Source organism: Lissotriton vulgaris, chromosome 1_1 (assembly GCF_964263255.1).
Source record: "Lissotriton vulgaris chromosome 1_1, aLisVul1.2, whole genome shotgun sequence".
NCBI lineage: Eukaryota > Metazoa > Chordata > Amphibia > Caudata > Salamandridae > Lissotriton > Lissotriton vulgaris.
The window spans coordinates 233,464,964-233,483,065 of record NC_141685.1 but is presented as its reverse complement, the minus strand read 5'-3'; the positions used below and the strand labels follow the sequence as shown (position 1 = coordinate 233,483,065).

At 39.6% G+C, this 18,102-nt stretch overlaps 7 non-coding genes across 7 annotated transcripts; all 7 read left to right on the top strand.

Annotated features, from left to right (window-relative positions):
- The first annotated feature begins 4,176 nt into the window (after positions 1-4,176).
- Positions 4,177-4,249, top strand: TRNAK-CUU (transfer RNA lysine (anticodon CUU)). Its single transcript has one exon. It is a non-coding gene; the product is annotated as a tRNA-Lys (tRNA).
- A 1,804-nt stretch (positions 4,250-6,053) lies between these two features.
- Positions 6,054-6,126, top strand: TRNAK-CUU (transfer RNA lysine (anticodon CUU)). Its single transcript has one exon. It is a non-coding gene; the product is annotated as a tRNA-Lys (tRNA).
- A 2,852-nt stretch (positions 6,127-8,978) lies between these two features.
- On the top strand, positions 8,979-9,051 carry TRNAK-CUU (transfer RNA lysine (anticodon CUU)). Its single transcript has one exon. It is a non-coding gene; the product is annotated as a tRNA-Lys (tRNA).
- Positions 9,052-11,256: 2,205 nt separating this feature from the next.
- Positions 11,257-11,329, top strand: TRNAA-AGC (transfer RNA alanine (anticodon AGC)). Its single transcript has one exon. It is a non-coding gene; the product is annotated as a tRNA-Ala (tRNA).
- Positions 11,330-12,961: 1,632 nt separating this feature from the next.
- Positions 12,962-13,034, top strand: TRNAT-CGU (transfer RNA threonine (anticodon CGU)). The gene has a single exon. It is a non-coding gene; the product is annotated as a tRNA-Thr (tRNA).
- A 976-nt stretch (positions 13,035-14,010) lies between these two features.
- TRNAK-CUU (transfer RNA lysine (anticodon CUU)) lies at positions 14,011-14,083 on the top strand. Its single transcript has one exon. It is a non-coding gene; the product is annotated as a tRNA-Lys (tRNA).
- Positions 14,084-15,887: 1,804 nt separating this feature from the next.
- TRNAK-CUU (transfer RNA lysine (anticodon CUU)) lies at positions 15,888-15,960 on the top strand. The gene has a single exon. It is a non-coding gene; the product is annotated as a tRNA-Lys (tRNA).
- The last annotated feature ends 2,142 nt before the right edge of the window (positions 15,961-18,102 follow it).

Sequence of the window (18,102 nt, the reverse complement as noted above, 5' to 3'; positions counted from 1 at the left end):
ACTCTTAATCTCAGGGTCGTGGGTTCGAGCCCCACGTTGGGCGAAAACAAGTAATTTTTGCCTGAATATTGCATTGACTCTCATAATATGGAGATTAATCTTGCATTAGACCTGCAATAACTCCCAAAAATTGTCCAGGAATGGATTTCCTTCATAAAAAATGATTAGTCTGCATACCATCTTGAAGTGGGATCCCGGCTAGCTCAGTCGGTAGAGCATGAGACTCTTAATCTCAGGGTCGTGGGTTCGAGCCCCACGTTGGGTGAAAATGAGTAATTTTTGCTGGACTCTCATAATCTGGTGATTATTCTTGCATTAGACATGCAATAACTATCAAAAATGGTATCTCCCTTGGTTTCTCATTGGTGGGAAATTTAACTTCAAGATTAGGTAGGGTATGAGTCTAGATGAACACACCACAATATCACTCATATTCGAGTAGTAAACATGCCAACCTGAACTGTAAAACATCCCATAAGTGGAGGTAAGGCATAAGTTAGGAGTGAACTGAACACTGTTATGGGCAATTGGACTTCAAATAAAGTGTGGAAGGCAGTGAGGTTACTTTTTTCATGTTATGCAGAGAAAACACACAGGGGAATTAGCTCAAATGGTAGAGCGCTCGCTTAGCATGCGAGGGGTAGCGGGATCGATGCCCGCATTCTCCATTATAAAATTTGCATACATTTTATTTTTAACTTGTCATTGCCAAGGTCATTGCAGAGTAAGAACAGAAAAATCACAGATGGCTTTCAAATATGGTCTCATTATAACAACTAAAGTGGTTTAATCAAAAGGGTTCAGGTATTCTTTAGCATGTGAGAGGAATTTGAATTCTTATGCAATCTCAAAATGAAGTTCTCACAACTTCCGTTTTCATTTTCTCTTATTTTTTTGACACTCTGTCCTCTGAAGGATGTATAAATCTGGCTTTCCTTGCAAAACAAGAGTAGAGGAATATCCAGGATTTGATTTTTTTCACAAAAAGGGATTGGTCTGCTACTGTCTTAAGGAGGGAGCCCGGCTAGCTCAGTCGGTAGAGCATGAGGCTCTTAATCTCAGGGTCGTGGGTTCGAGCCCCACGTTGGGCGAAAACGAGTAATTATTGCTGGACTCTCATAATCTGGTGATTATTCTTGCATTAGACATGCAAAAACTATCAAAAATTGTATCTCCCTTGGGTTCTCATTGGTGGGAAATTTAACTTCAAGATTAGGTAGGGTATGAGTCTAGATGAACACACCACAATATCACTCATATTCGAGTAGTAAACAGGCCAACCTGAACTGTAAAACATCCCATAAGTGGAGGTAAGGCATAAGTTAGGAGTGAACTGAACACTGTTATGGGCAATTGGACTTCAAATAAAGTGTGGAAGGCAGTGAGGTTACTTTTTTCATGTTATGCAGATTAAACACACAGGGGAATTAGCTCAAATGGTAGAGCGCTCGCTTAGCATGTGAGAGGTAGCGGGATCGATGCCCATTCTCCATTATAAAATTTGCATACATTTTATTTTTAACTTGTCATTGCCAAGGTCATTGCAGAGTAAGAACAGAAAAATCACAGATGGCTTTCAAATATGGTCTCATTATAACAACTAAAGTGGTTTAATCAAAAGGGTTCCGGTATTCTTTAGCATGTGAGAGGAATTTGAATTCTTATGCAATCTCAAAATGAAGTTCTCACAACTTCCATTTTCATTTTCTCTTATTTTTTTTGACACTCTGTCCTCTGAAGGATGTATAAATCTGGCTTTCCTTGCAAAACAAGAGTAGAGGAATATCCAGGATTTGATTTTCTTCACAAAAAGGGATTGGTCTGCATACTGTCTGAAGGAGGGAACCCGGCTAGCTCAGTTGGTAGAGCATGAGACTCTTAATCTCAGGGTCGTGGGTTCAAGCCCCACGTTGGGCGAAAACAAGTAATTTTTGCCTGAATATTGCATTGACTCTCATAATATGGAGATTAATCTTGCATTAGACCTGCAATAACTCCCAAAAATTGTCCAGGAATGGATTTCCTTTACAAAAAATGATTAGTCTGCATACCATCTTGAAGTGGGAGCCCGGCTAGCTCAGTCGGTAGAGCATGAGACTCTTAATCTCAGGGTCGTGGGTTCGAGCCCCACGTTGGCCGAAAATGAGTAATTTTTGCTGGACTCTCATAATCTGGTGATTATTCTTGCATTAGACATGCAATAACTATCAAAAATGGTATCTCCCTTGGTTTCTTATTGGTGGGAAATTTAACTTCAAGATTAGGTAGGGTATGAGTCTAGATGAACACACCACAATATCACTTATATTCGAGTAGTAAACAGGCCAACCTGAACTGTAAAACATCCCATAAGTGGAGGTAAGGCATAAGTTAGGAGTGAACTGAACACTGTTATGGGCAATTGGACTTCAAATAAAGTGTGGAAGGCAGTGAGGTTACTTTTTTCATGTTATGCAGAGAAAACACACAGGGGAATTAGCTGAAATGGTAGAGCGCTCGCTTAGCATGCGAGAGGTAGCGGGATCGATGCCCGCATTCTCCATTATAAAATTTGCATACATTTTATTTTTAACTTGTCATTGCCAAGGTCATTGCAGAGTAAGAACAGAAAAATCACAGATGACTTTCAAATATGGTCTCATTATAACAACTAAAGTGGTTTAATCAAAAGGGTTCAGGTATTCTTTAGCATGTGAGAGGAATTTGAATTCTTATGCAATCTCAAAATGAAGTTCTCACAACTTCCGTTTTCATTTTCTCTTATTTTTTTGACACTCTGTCCTCTGAAGGATGTATAAATCTGGCTTTCCTTGCAAAACAAGAGTAGAGGAATATCCAGGATTTGATTTTTTTCACAAAAAGGGATTGGTCCGCATACTGTCTTAAGGAGGGAGCCCGGCTAGCTCAGTCGGTAGAGCATGAGACTCTTAATCTCAGGGTCGTGGGTTTGAGCCCCATGTTGGGTGAAAAAGAGTAATTTTTGCCTGAATATTGCATTGACTCTCATAATATGGAGATTAATCTTGCATTAGACCTGCAATAACTCCCAAAAACTGTACAGGAATGGATTTCCTTCATAAAAAATGATTAGTCTGCATACCATCTTGAAGTGGGAGCCCGGCTAGCTCAGTCGGTAGTGCATGAGACTCTTAATCTCAGGGTCATGGGTTTGAGCCCCACGTTGGGTGAAAATGAGTAATTTTTGCTGGATTATTGCATTGACTCTCATAATCTGGTGAATATTCTTGCATTAGACATGCAAAAACTATCAGAAATGGTATCTCCCTTGGTTTCTCATTGGTGGGAAATTTAACTTCAAGATTAGGTAGGGTATGAGTCTAGATGAACACACCACAATATCACTCATATTCGAGTAGTAAACAGGCCAACCTGAACTGTAAAACATCCCATAAGTGGAGGTAAGGCATAAGTTAGGAGTGAACTGAACACTGTTATGGCAAATTGGACTTCAAATAAAGTGTGGAAGGCAGTGAGGTTACTTTTTTCATGTTATGCAGATTAAACACACAGGGGAATTAGCTCAAATGGTAGAGCGCTCGCTTAGCATGTGAGAGGTAGCGGGATCGATGCCCATTCTCCATTATAAAATTTGCATACATTTTATTTTTAACTCGTCATTGCCAAGGTCATTGCAGAGTAAGAACAGAAAAATCACAGATGGCTTTCAAATATGGTCTCATTATAACAACTAAAGTGGTTTAATCAAAAGGGTTCCAGTATTCTTTAGCATGTGAGAGGAATTTGAATTCTTATGCAATCTCAAAATGAAGTTCTCACAACTTCCATTTTCATTTTCTCTTATTTTTTTTGACACACTGTCCTCTGAAGGATGTATAAATCTGGCTTTCCTTTCAAAACAAGAGTAGAGGAATATCCAGGATTTGATTTTCTTCACAAAAAGGGATTGGTCTGCATACTGTCTGAAGGAGGGAACCCGGCTAGCTCAGTTGGTAGAGCATGAGACTCTTAATCTCAGGGTCGTGGGTTCAAGCCCCAAAGTTGGGCGAAAACGAGTAATTTTTGCCTGAATATTGCATTGACTCTCATAATATGGAGATTAATCTTGCATTAGACCTGCAATAACTCCCAAAAATTGTCCAGGAATGGATTTCCTACACAAAAAATGATTAGTCTGCATACCATCTTGAAGTGGGAGCCCGGCTAGCTCAGTCGGTAGAGCATGAGACTCTTAATCTCAGGGTCGTGGGTTCGAGCCCCACGTTGGGCGAAAATGAGTAATTTTTGCTGGACTCTCATAATCTGGTGATTATTCTTGCATTAGACATGCAATAACTATCAAAAATGGTATCTCCCTTGGTTTCTCATTGGTGGGAAATTTAACTTCAAGATTAGGTAGGGTATGAGTCTAGATGAACACACCACAATATCACTCATATTCGAGTAGTAAACAGGCCAACCTGAACTGTAAAACATCCCATAAGTGGAGGTAAGGCATAAATTAGGAGTGAACTGAACACTGTTATGGGCAATTGGACTTCAAATAAAGTGTGGAAGGCAGTGAGGTTACTTTTTTCATGTTATGCAGAGAAAACACACAGGGGAATTAGCTCAAATGGTAGAGCGCTCGCTTAGCATGCGAGAGGTAGTGGGATCGATGCCCGCATTCTCCATTATAAAATTTGCATACATTTTATTTTTAACTTGTCATTGCCAAGGTCATTGCAGAGTAAGAACAGAAAAATCACAGATGGCTTTCAAATATGGTCTCATTATAACAACTAAAGTGGTTTAATCAAAAGGGTTCAGGTATTCTTTAGCATGTGAGAGGAATTTGAATTCTTATGCAATCTCAAAATGAAGTTCTCACAACTTCCGTTTTCATTTTCTCTTATTTTTTTGACACTCTGTCCTCTGAAGGATGTATAAATCTGGCTTTCCTTGCAAAACAAGAGTAGAGGAATATCCAGGATTTGATTTTTTTCACAAAAAGGGATTGGTCTGCATACTGTCTTAAGGAGGGAGCCCGGCTAGCTCAGTCGGTAGAGCATGAGGCTCTTAATCTCAGGGTCGTGGGTTCGATCCCCACGTTGGGCGAAAACGAGTAATTTTTGCTGGACTCTCATAATCTGGTGATTATTCTTGCATTAGACATGCAAAAACTATCAAAAATGGTATCTCCCTTGGTTTCTCATTGGTGGGAAATTTAACTTCAAGATTAGGTAGGGTATGAGTCTAGATGAACACACCACAATATCACTCATATTCGAGTAGTAAACAGGCCAACCTGAACTGTAAAACATCCCATAAGTGGAGGTAAGGCATAAGTTAGGAGTGAACTGAACACTGTTATGGGCAATTGGACTTCATATAAAGTGTGGAAGGCAGTAAGGTTACTTTTTTCATGTTATGCAGATTAAACACACAGGGGAATTAGCTCAAATGGTAGAGCGCTCGCTTAGCATGTGAGAGGTAGTGGGATCGATGCCCGCATTCTCCATTATAAAATTTGCATACATTTTATTTTTAACTTGTCATTGCCAAGGTCATTGCAGAGTAAGAACAGAAAAATCACAGATGGCTTTCAAATATGGTCTCATTATAACAACTAAAGTGGTTTAATCAAAAGGGTTCCGGTATTCTTTAGCATGTGAGAGGAATTTGAATTCTTATGCAATCTCAAAATGAAGTTCTCACAACTTCCATTTTCATTTTCTCTTATTTTTTTTGACACTCTGTCCTCTGAAGGATGTATAAATCTGGCTTTCCTTGCAAAACAAGAGTAGAGGAATATCCAGGATTTGATTTTCTTCACAAAAAGGGATTGGTCTGCATACTGTCTGAAGGAGGGAACCCGGCTAGCTCAGTTGGTAGAGCATGAGACTCTTAATCTCAGGATCGTGGGTTCAAGCCCCACGTTGGGGGAAAACGAGTAATTTTTGCCTGAATATTGCATTGACTCTCATAATATGGAGATTAATCTTGCATTAGACCTGCAATAACTCCCAAAAATTGTCCAGGAATGGATTTCCTTCACAAAAAATGATTAGTCTGCATACCATCTTGAAGTGGGAGCCCGGCTAGCTCAGTCGGTAGAGCATGAGACTCTTAATCTCAGGGTCGTGGGTTCGAGCCCCACGTTGGGCGAAAATGAGTAATTTTTGCTGGACTCTCATAATCTGGTGATTATTCTTGCATTAGACATGCAATAACTATCAAAAATGGTATCTCCTTTGGTTTCTCATTGGTGGGAAATTTAACTTCAAGATTAGGTAGGGTATGAGTCTAGATGAACACACCACAATATCACTCATATTCGAGTAGTAAACAGGCCAACCTGAACTGTAAAACATCCCATAAGTGGAGGTAAGGCATAAGTTAGGAGTGAACTGAACACTGTTATGGGCAATTGGACTTCAAATAAAGTGTGGAAGGCAGTGAGGTTACTTTTTTCATGTTATGCAGAGAAAACACACGGGGGAATTAGCTCAAATGGTAGAGCGCTCGCTTAGCATGCGAGAGGTAGCGGGATCGATGCCGCATTCTCCATTATAAAATTTGCATACATTTTATTTTTAACTTGTCATTGCCAAGGTCATTGCAGAGTAAGAACAGAAAAATCACAGATGACTTTCAAAGATGGTCTCATTATAACAACTAAAGTGGTTTAATCAAAAGGGTTCAGGTATTCTTTAGCATGTGAGAGGAATTTGAATTCTTATGCAATCTCAAAATGAAGTTCTCACAACTTCCGTTTTCATTTTCTCTTATTTTTTTGACACTCTGTCCTCTGAAGGATGTATAAATCTGGCTTTCCTTTCAAAACAAGAGTAGAGGAATATCCAGGATTTGATTTTTTTCACAAAAAGGGATTGGTCTGCATACTGTCTTAAGTAGGGAACCCGGCTAGCTCAGTCGGTAGAGCATGAGACTCTTAATCTCAGGGTCGTGGGTTTGAGCCCCACGTTGGGCGAAAACGAGTAATTTTTGCCTGAATATTGCATTGACTCTCATAATATGGAGATTAATCTTGCATTAGACCTGCAATAACTCCCAAAAATTGTCCAGGAATGGATTTCCTACACAAAAAATGATTAGTCTGCATACCATCTTGACGTGGGAGCCCGGCTAGCTCAGTCGGTAGAGCATGAGACTCTTAATCTCAGGGTTGTGGGTTCGAGCCCCACGTTGGGCGAAAATGAGTAATTTTTGCTGGACTCTCATAATCTGGTGATTATTCTTGCATTAGACATGCAATAACTATCAAAAATGGTATCTCCCTTGGTTTCTCATTGGTGGGAAATTTAACTTCAAGATTAGGTAGGGTATGAGTCTAGATGAACACACCACAATATCACTCATATTCGAGTAGTAAACAGGCCAACCTGAACTGTAAAACATCCCATAAGTGGAGGTAAGGCATAAATTAGGAGTGAACTGAACACTGTTATGGGCAATTGGACTTCAAATAAAGTGTGGAAGGCAGTGAGGTTACTTTTTTCATGTTATGCAGAGAAAACACACAGGGGAATTAGCTCAAATGGTAGAGCGCTCGCTTAGCATGCGAGAGGTAGTGGGATCGATGCCCGCATTCTCCATTATAAAATTTGCATACATTTTATTTTTAACTTGTCATTGCCAAGGTCATTGCAGAGTAAGAACAGAAAAATCACAGATGGCTTTCAAATATGGTCTCATTATAACAACTAAAGTGGTTTAATCAAAAGGGTTCAGGTATTCTTTAGCATGTGAGAGGAATTTGAATTCTTATGCAATCTCAAAATGAAGTTCTCACAACTTCCGTTTTCATTTTCTCTTATTTTTTTGACACTCTGTCCTCTGAAGGATGTATAAATCTGGCTTTCCTTGCAAAACAAGAGTAGAGGAATATCCAGGATTTGATTTTTTTCACAAAAAGGGATTGGTCTGCATACTGTCTTAAGGAGGGAGCCCGGCTAGCTCAGTCGGTAGAGCATGAGGCTCTTAATCTCAGGGTCGTGGGTTCGATCCCCACGTTGGGCGAAAACGAGTAATTTTTGCTGGACTCTCATAATCTGGTGATTATTCTTGCATTAGACATGCAAAAACTATCAAAAATGGTATCTCCCTTGGTTTCTCATTGGTGGGAAATTTAACTTCAAGATTAGGTAGGGTATGAGTCTAGATGAACACACCACAATATCACTCATATTCGAGTAGTAAACAGGCCAACCTGAACTGTAAAACATCCCATAAGTGGAGGTAAGGCATAAGTTAGGAGTGAACTGAACACTGTTATGGGCAATTGGACTTCATATAAAGTGTGGAAGGCAGTAAGGTTACTTTTTTCATGTTATGCAGATTAAACACACAGGGGAATTAGCTCAAATGGTAGAGCGCTCGCTTAGCATGTGAGAGGTAGTGGGATCGATGCCCGCATTCTCCATTATAAAATTTGCATACATTTTATTTTTAACTTGTCATTGCCAAGGTCATTGCAGAGTAAGAACAGAAAAATCACAGATGGCTTTCAAATATGGTCTCATTATAACAACTAAAGTGGTTTAATCAAAAGGGTTCCGGTATTCTTTAGCATGTGAGAGGAATTTGAATTCTTATGCAATCTCAAAATGAAGTTCTCACAACTTCCATTTTAATTTTCTCTTATTTTTTTTGACACTCTGTCCTCTGAAGGATGTATAAATCTGGCTTTCCTTGCAAAACAAGAGTAGAGGAATATCCAGGATTTGATTTTCTTCACAAAAAGGGATTGGTCTGCATACTGTCTGAAGGAGGGAACCCGGCTAGCTCAGTTGGTAGAGCATGAGACTCTTAATCTCAGGATCGTGGGTTCAAGCCCCACGTTGGGCGAAAACGAGTAATTTTTGCCTGAATATTGCATTGACTCTCATAATATGGAGATTAATCTTGCATTAGACCTGCAATAACTCCCAAAAATTGTCCAGGAATGGATTTCCTTCACAAAAAATGATTAGTCTGCATACCATCTTGAAGTGGGAGCCCGGCTAGCTCAGTCGGTAGAGCATGAGACTCTTAATCTCAGGGTCGTGGGTTCGAGCCCCACGTTGGGCGAAAATGAGTAATTTTTGCTGGACTCTCATAATCTGGTGATTATTCTTGCATTAGACATGCAATAACTATCAAAAATGGTATCTCCTTTGGTTTCTCATTGGTGGGAAATTTAACTTCAAGATTAGGTAGGGTATGAGTCTAGATGAACACACCACAATATCACTCATATTCGAGTAGTAAACAGGCCAACCTGAACTGTAAAACATCCCATAAGTGGAGGTAAGGCATAAGTTAGGAGTGAACTGAACACTGTTATGGGCAATTGGACTTCAAATAAAGTGTGGAAGGCAGTGAGGTTACTTTTTTCATGTTATGCAGAGAAAACACACGGGGGAATTAGCTCAAATGGTAGAGCGCTCGCTTAGCATGCGAGAGGTAGCGGGATCGATGCCGCATTCTCCATTATAAAATTTGCATACATTTTATTTTTAACTTGTCATTGCCAAGGTCATTGCAGAGTAAGAACAGAAAAATCACAGATGACTTTCAAAGATGGTCTCATTATAACAACTAAAGTGGTTTAATCAAAAGGGTTCAGGTATTCTTTAGCATGTGAGAGGAATTTGAATTCTTATGCAATCTCAAAATGAAGTTCTCACAACTTCCGTTTTCATTTTCTCTTATTTTTTTGACACTCTGTCCTCTGAAGGATGTATAAATCTGGCTTTCCTTTCAAAACAAGAGTAGAGGAATATCCAGGATTTGATTTTTTTCACAAAAAGGGATTGGTCTGCATACTGTCTTAAGTAGGGAACCCGGCTAGCTCAGTCGGTAGAGCATGAGACTCTTAATCTCAGGGTCGTGGGTTTGAGCCCCACGTTGGGCGAAAACGAGTAATTTTTGCCTGAATATTGCATTGACTCTCATAATATGGAGATTAATCTTGCATTAGACCTGCAATAACTCCCAAAAATTGTCCAGGAATGGATTTCCTACACAAAAAATGATTAGTCTGCATACCATCTTGACGTGGGAGCCCGGCTAGCTCAGTCGGTAGAGCATGAGACTCTTAATCTCAGGGTTGTGGGTTCGAGCCCCACGTTGGGCGAAAATGAGTAATTTTTGCTGGACTCTCATAATCTGGTGATTATTCTTGCATTAGACATGCAATAACTATCAAAAATGGTATCTCCCTTGGTTTCTCATTGGTGGGAAATTTAACTTCAAGATTAGGTAGGGTATGAGTCTAGATGAACACACCACAATATCACTCATATTCGAGTAGTAAACAGGCCAACCTGAACTGTAAAACATCCCATAAGTGGAGGTAAGGCATAAATTAGGAGTGAACTGAACACTGTTATGGGCAATTGGACTTCAAATAAAGTGTGGAAGGCAGTGAGGTTACTTTTTTCATGTTATGCAGAGAAAACACACAGGGGAATTAGCTCAAATGGTAGAGCGCTCGCTTAGCATGCGAGAGGTAGTGGGATCGATGCCCGCATTCTCCATTATAAAATTTGCATACATTTTATTTTTAACTTGTCATTGCCAAGGTCATTGCAGAGTAAGAACAGAAAAATCACAGATGGCTTTCAAATATGGTCTCATTATAACAACTAAAGTGGTTTAATCAAAAGGGTTCAGGTATTCTTTAGCATGTGAGAGGAATTTGAATTCTTATGCAATCTCAAAATGAAGTTCTCACAACTTCCGTTTTCATTTTCTCTTATTTTTTTGACACTCTGTCCTCTGAAGGATGTATAAATCTGGCTTTCCTTGCAAAACAAGAGTAGAGGAATATCCAGGATTTGATTTTTTTCACAAAAAGGGATTGGTCTGCATACTGTCTTAAGGAGGGAGCCCGGCTAGCTCAGTCGGTAGAGCATGAGGCTCTTAATCTCAGGGTCGTGGGTTCGATCCCCACGTTGGGCGAAAACGAGTAATTTTTGCTGGACTCTCATAATCTGGTGATTATTCTTGCATTAGACATGCAATAACTATCAAAAATGGTATCTCCCTTGGTTTCTTATTGGTGGGAAATTTAACTTCAAGATTAGGTAGGGTATGAGTCTAGATGAACACACCACAATATCACTTATATTCGAGTAGTAAACAGGCCAACCTGAACTGTAAAACATCCCATAAGTGGAGGTAAGGCATAAGTTAGGAGTGAACTGAACACTGTTATGGGCAATTGGACTTCAAATAAAGTGTGGAAGGCAGTGAGGTTACTTTTTTCATGTTATGCAGAGAAAACACACAGGGGAATTAGCTCAAATGGTAGAGCGCTCGCTTAGCATGCGAGAGGTAGCGGGATCGATGCCCGCATTCTCCATTATAAAATTTGCATACATTTTATTTTTAACTTGTCATTGCCAAGGTCATTGCAGAGTAAGAACAGAAAAATCACAGATGACTTTCAAATATGGTCTCATTATAACAACTAAAGTGGTTTAATCAAAAGGGTTCAGGTATTCTTTAGCATGTGAGAGGAATTTGAATTCTTATGCAATCTCAAAATGAAGTTCTCACAACTTCCGTTTTCATTTTCTCTTATTTTTTTGACACTCTGTCCTCTGAAGGATGTATAAATCTGGCTTTCCTTGCAAAACAAGAGTAGAGGAATATCCAGGATTTGATTTTTTTCACAAAAAGGGATTGGTCCGCATACTGTCTTAAGGAGGGAGCCCGGCTAGCTCAGTCGGTAGAGCATGAGACTCTTAATCTCAGGGTCGTGGGTTTGAGCCCCATGTTGGGTGAAAAAGAGTAATTTTTGCCTGAATATTGCATTGACTCTCATAATATGGAGATTAATCTTGCATTAGACCTGCAATAACTCCCAAAAACTGTACAGGAATGGATTTCCTTCATAAAAAATGATTAGTCTGCATACCATCTTGAAGTGGGAGCCCGGCTAGCTCAGTCGGTAGTGCATGAGACTCTTAATCTCAGGGTCATGGGTTTGAGCCCCACGTTGGGTGAAAATGAGTAATTTTTGCTGGATTATTGCATTGACTCTCATAATCTGGTGAATATTCTTGCATTAGACATGCAAAAAGTATCAGAAATGGTATCTCCCTTGGTTTCTCATTGGTGGGAAATTTAACTTCAAGATTAGCTAGGGTATGAGTCTAGATGAACACACCGCAATATCACTCATATTCGAGTAGTAAACAGGCCAACCTGAACTGTAAAACATCCCATAAGTGGAGGTAAGGCATAAGTTAGGAGTGAACTTAACACTGTTATGGGCAATTGGACTTCAAATAATGTGTGGAAGGCAGTAACGTTACTTTTTTCATGTTATGCAGATTAAACACAGGGGAATTAGCTCAAATGGTAGAGCGCTCGCTTAGCATGCGAGAGGTAGTGGGATCGATGCCCGCATTCTCCATTATAAAATGTGCATACATTTTATTTTTAACTTGTCATTGCCAAGGTCATTGCAGAGTAAGAACAGAAAAATCACAGATGGCTTTCAAATATGGTCTCATTATAACAACTAAAGTGGTTTAATCAAAAGGGTTCAGGTATTCTTTAGCATGTGAGAGGAATTTGAATTCTTATGCAATCTCAAAATGAAGTTCTCACAACTTCCATTTTCATTTTCTCTTATTTTTTTTGACACTCTGTCCTCTGAAGGATGTATAAACTGGCTTTCCTTGCAAAACAAGAGTAGAGGAATATCCAGGATTTGATTTTCTTCACAAAAAGGGATTGGTCTGCATACTGTCTAAAGGAGGGTACCCGGCTAGCTCAGTCGGTAGAGCATGAGACTCTTAATCTCAGGGTCGTGGGTTTGAGCCCCACGTTGGGCGAAAACGAGTAATTTTTGCCTGAATATTGCATTGACTCTCATAATATGGAGATTAATCTTGCATTAGACATGCAATAACTCCCAAAAATTGTCCAGGAATGGATTTCCTTCATAAAAAATGATTAGTCTGCATACCATCTTGAAGTGGGAGCCCGGCTAGCTCAGTCGGTAGAGCATGAGACTCGTAATCTCAGGGTCGTGGGTTCGAGCCCCACGTTGGGCGAAAATGAGTAATTTTTGCTGGACTCTCATAATCTGGTGATTATTCTTGCATTAGACATGCAATAACTATCAAAAATGGTATCTCCCTTGGTTTCTCATTGGTGGGAAATTTAACTTCAAGATTAGGTAGGGTATGAGTCTAGATGAACACACCACAATATCACTCATATTCGAGTAGTAAACAGGCCAACCTGAACTGTAAAACATCCCATAAGTGGAGGTAAGGCATAAGTTAGGAGTGAACTGAACACTGTTATGGCAAATTGGACTTCAAATAAAGTGTGGAAGGCAGTGAGGTTACTTTTTTCATGTTATGCAGATTAAACACACAGGGGAATTAGCTCAAATGGTAGAGCGCTCGCTTAGCATGTGAGAGGTAGCGGGATCGATGCCCATTCTCCATTATAAAATTTGCATACATTTTATTTTTAACTCGTCATTGCCAAGGTCATTGCAGAGTAAGAACAGAAAAATCACAGATGGCTTTCAAATATGGTCTCATTATAACAACTAAAGTGGTTTAATCAAAAGGGTTCCAGTATTCTTTAGCATGTGAGAGGAATTTGAATTCTTATGCAATCTCAAAATGAAGTTCTCACAACTTCCATTTTCATTTTCTCTTATTTTTTTTGACACACTGTCCTCTGAAGGATGTATAAATCTGGCTTTCCTTTCAAAACAAGAGTAGAGGAATATCCAGGATTTGATTTTCTTCACAAAAAGGGATTGGTCTGCATACTGTCTGAAGGAGGGAACCCGGCTAGCTCAGTTGGTAGAGCATGAGACTCTTAATCTCAGGGTCGTGGGTTCAAGCCCCAAAGTTGGGCGAAAACGAGTAATTTTTGCCTGAATATTGCATTGACTCTCATAATATGGAGATTAATCTTGCATTAGACCTGCAATAACTCCCAAAAATTGTCCAGGAATGGATTTCCTACACAAAAAATGATTAGTCTGCATACCATCTTGAAGTGGGAGCCCGGCTAGCTCAGTCGGTAGAGCATGAGACTCTTAATCTCAGGGTCGTGGGTTCGAGCCCCACGTTGGGCGAAAATGAGTAATTTTTGCTGGACTCTCATAATCTGGTGATTATTCTTGCATTAGACATGCAATAACTATCAAAAATGGTATCTCCCTTGGTTTCTCATTGGTGGGAAATTTAACTTCAAGATTAGGTAGGGTATGAGTCTAGATGAACACACCACAATATCACTCATATTCGAGTAGTAAACAGGCCAACCTGAACTGTAAAACATCCCATAAGTGGAGGTAAGGCATAAATTAGGAGTGAACTGAACACTGTTATGGGCAATTGGACTTCAAATAAAGTGTGGAAGGCAGTGAGGTTACTTTTTTCATGTTATGCAGAGAAAACACACAGGGGAATTAGCTCAAATGGTAGAGCGCTCGCTTAGCATGCGAGAGGTAGTGGGATCGATGCCCGCATTCTCCATTATAAAATTTGCATACATTTTATTTTTAACTTGTCATTGCCAAGGTCATTGCAGAGTAAGAACAGAAAAATCACAGATGGCTTTCAAATATGGTCTCATTATAACAACTAAAGTGGTTTAATCAAAAGGGTTCAGGTATTCTTTAGCATGTGAGAGGAATTTGAATTCTTATGCAATCTCAAAATGAAGTTCTCACAACTTCCGTTTTCATTTTCTCTTATTTTTTTGACACTCTGTCCTCTGAAGGATGTATAAATCTGGCTTTCCTTGCAAAACAAGAGTAGAGGAATATCCAGGATTTGATTTTTTTCACAAAAAGGGATTGGTCTGCATACTGTCTTAAGGAGGGAGCCCGGCTAGCTCAGTCGGTAGAGCATGAGGCTCTTAATCTCAGGGTCGTGGGTTCGATCCCCACGTTGGGCGAAAACGAGTAATTTTTGCTGGACTCTCATAATCTGGTGATTATTCTTGCATTAGACATGCAAAAACTATCAAAAATGGTATCTCCCTTGGTTTCTCATTGGTGGGAAATTTAACTTCAAGATTAGGTAGGGTATGAGTCTAGATGAACACACCACAATATCACTCATATTCGAGTAGTAAACAGGCCAACCTGAACTGTAAAACATCCCATAAGTGGAGGTAAGGCATAAGTTAGGAGTGAACTGAACACTGTTATGGGCAATTGGACTTCATATAAAGTGTGGAAGGCAGTAAGGTTACTTTTTTCATGTTATGCAGATTAAACACACAGGGGAATTAGCTCAAATGGTAGAGCGCTCGCTTAGCATGTGAGAGGTAGTGGGATCGATGCCCGCATTCTCCATTATAAAATTTGCATACATTTTATTTTTAACTTGTCATTGCCAAGGTCATTGCAGAGTAAGAACAGAAAAATCACTAATGGCTTTCAAATATGGTCTCATTATAACAACTAAAGTGGTTTAATCAAAAGGGTTCCGGTATTCTTTAACATGTGAGAGGAATTTGAATTCTTATGCAATCTCAAAATGAAGTTCTCACAACTTCCATTTTCATGTTCTCTTATTTTTTTTGACACTCTGTCCTCTGAAGGATGTATAAATCTGGCTTTCCTTGCAAAACAAGAGTAGAGGAATATCCAGGATTTGATTTTCTTCACAAAAAGGGATTGGTCTGCATACTGTCTGAAGGAGGGAACCCGGCTAGCTCAGTTGGTAGAGCATGAGACTCTTAATCTCAGGATCGTGGGTTCAAGCCCCACGTTGGGCGAAAACGAGTAATTTTTGCCTGAATATTGCATTGACTCTCATAATATGGAGATTAATCTTGCATTAGACCTGCAATAACTCCCAAAAATTGTCCAGGAATGGATTTCCTTCACAAAAAATGATTAGTCTGCATACCATCTTGAAGTGGGAGCCCGGCTAGCTCAGTCGGTAGAGCATGAGACTCTTAATCTCAGGGTCGTGGGTTCGAGCCCCACGTTGGGCGAAAATGAGTAATTTTTGCTGGACTCTCATAATCTGGTGATTATTCTTGCATTAGACATGCAATAACTATCAAAAATGGTATCTCCTTTGGTTTCTCATTGGTGGGAAATTTAACTTCAAGATTAGGTAGGGTATGAGTCTAGATGAACACACCACAATATCACTCATATTCGAGTAGTAAACAGGCCAACCTGAACTGTAAAACATCCCATAAGTGGAGGTAAGGCATAAGTTAGGAGTGAACTGAACACTGTTATGGGCAATTGGACTTCAAATAAAGTGTGGAAGGCAGTGAGGTTACTTTTTTCATGTTATGCAGAGAAAACACACGGGGGAATTAGCTCAAATGGTAGAGCGCTCGCTTAGCATGCGAGAGGTAGCGGGATCGATGCCGCATTCTCCATTATAAAATTTGCATACATTTTATTTTTAACTTGTCATTGCCAAGGTCATTGCAGAGTAAGAACAGAAAAATCACAGATGACTTTCAAAGATGGTCTCATTATAACAACTAAAGTGGTTTAATCAAAAGGGTTCAGGTATTCTTTAGCATGTGAGAGGAATTTGAATTCTTATGCAATCTCAAAATGAAGTTCTCACAACTTCCGTTTTCATTTTCTCTTATTTTTTTGACACTCTGTCCTCTGAAGGATGTATAAATCTGGCTTTCCTTTCAAAACAAGAGTAGAGGAATATCCAGGATTTGATTTTTTTCACAAAAAGGGATTGGTCTGCATACTGTCTTAAGTAGGGAACCCGGCTAGCTCAGTCGGTAGAGCATGAGACTCTTAATCTCAGGGTCGTGGGTTTGAGCCCCACGTTGGGCGAAAACGAGTAATTTTTGCCTGAATATTGCATTGACTCTCATAATATGGAGATTAATCTTGCATTAGACCTGCAATAACTCCCAAAAATTGTCCAGGAATGGATTTCCTACACAAAAAATGATTAGTCTGCATACCATCTTGACGTGGGAGCCCGGCTAGCTCAGTCGGTAGAGCATGAGACTCTTAATCTCAGGGTTGTGGGTTCGAGCCCCACGTTGGGCGAAAATGAGTAATTTTTGCTGGACTCTCATAATCTGGTGATTATTCTTGCATTAGACATGCAATAACTATCAAAAATGGTATCTCCCTTGGTTTCTCATTGGTGGGAAATTTAACTTCAAGATTAGGTAGGGTATGAGTCTAGATGAACACACCACAATATCACTCATATTCGAGTAGTAAACAGGCCAACCTGAACTGTAAAACATCCCATAAGTGGAGGTAAGGCATAAATTAGGAGTGAACTGAACACTGTTATGGGCAATTGGACTTCAAATAAAGTGTGGAAGGCAGTGAGGTTACTTTTTTCATGTTATGCAGAGAAAACACACAGGGGAATTAGCTCAAATGGTAGAGCGCTCGCTTAGCATGCGAGAGGTAGTGGGATCGATGCCCGCATTCTCCATTATAAAATTTGCATACATTTTATTTTTAACTTGTCATTGCCAAGGTCATTGCAGAGTAAGAACAGAAAAATCACAGATGGCTTTCAAATATGGTCGCATTATAACAACTAAAGTGGTTTAATCAAAAGGGTTCAGGTATTCTTTAGCATGTGAGAGGAATTTGAATTCTTATGCAATCTCAAAATGAAGTTCTCACAACTTCCGTTTTCATTTTCTCTTATTTTTTTGACACTCTGTCCTCTGAAGGATGTATAAATCTGGCTTTCCTTGCAAAACAAGAGTAGAGGAATATCCAGGATTTGATTTTTTTCACAAAAAGGGATTGGTCTGCATACTGTCTTAAGGAGGGAGCCCGGCTAGCTCAGTCGGTAGAGCATGAGGCTCTTAATCTCAGGGTCGTGGGTTCGATCCCCACGTTGGGCGAAAACGAGTAATTTTTGCTGGACTCTCATAATCTGGTGATTATTCTTGCATTAGACATGCAAAAACTATCAAAAATGGTATCTCCCTTGGTTTCTCATTGGTGGGAAATTTAACTTCAAGATTAGGTAGGGTATGAGTCTAGATGAACACACCACAATATCACTCATATTCGAGTAGTAAACAGGCCAACCTGAACTGTAAAACATCCCATAAGTGGAGGTAAGGCATAAGTTAGGAGTGAACTGAACACTGTTATGGGCAATTGGA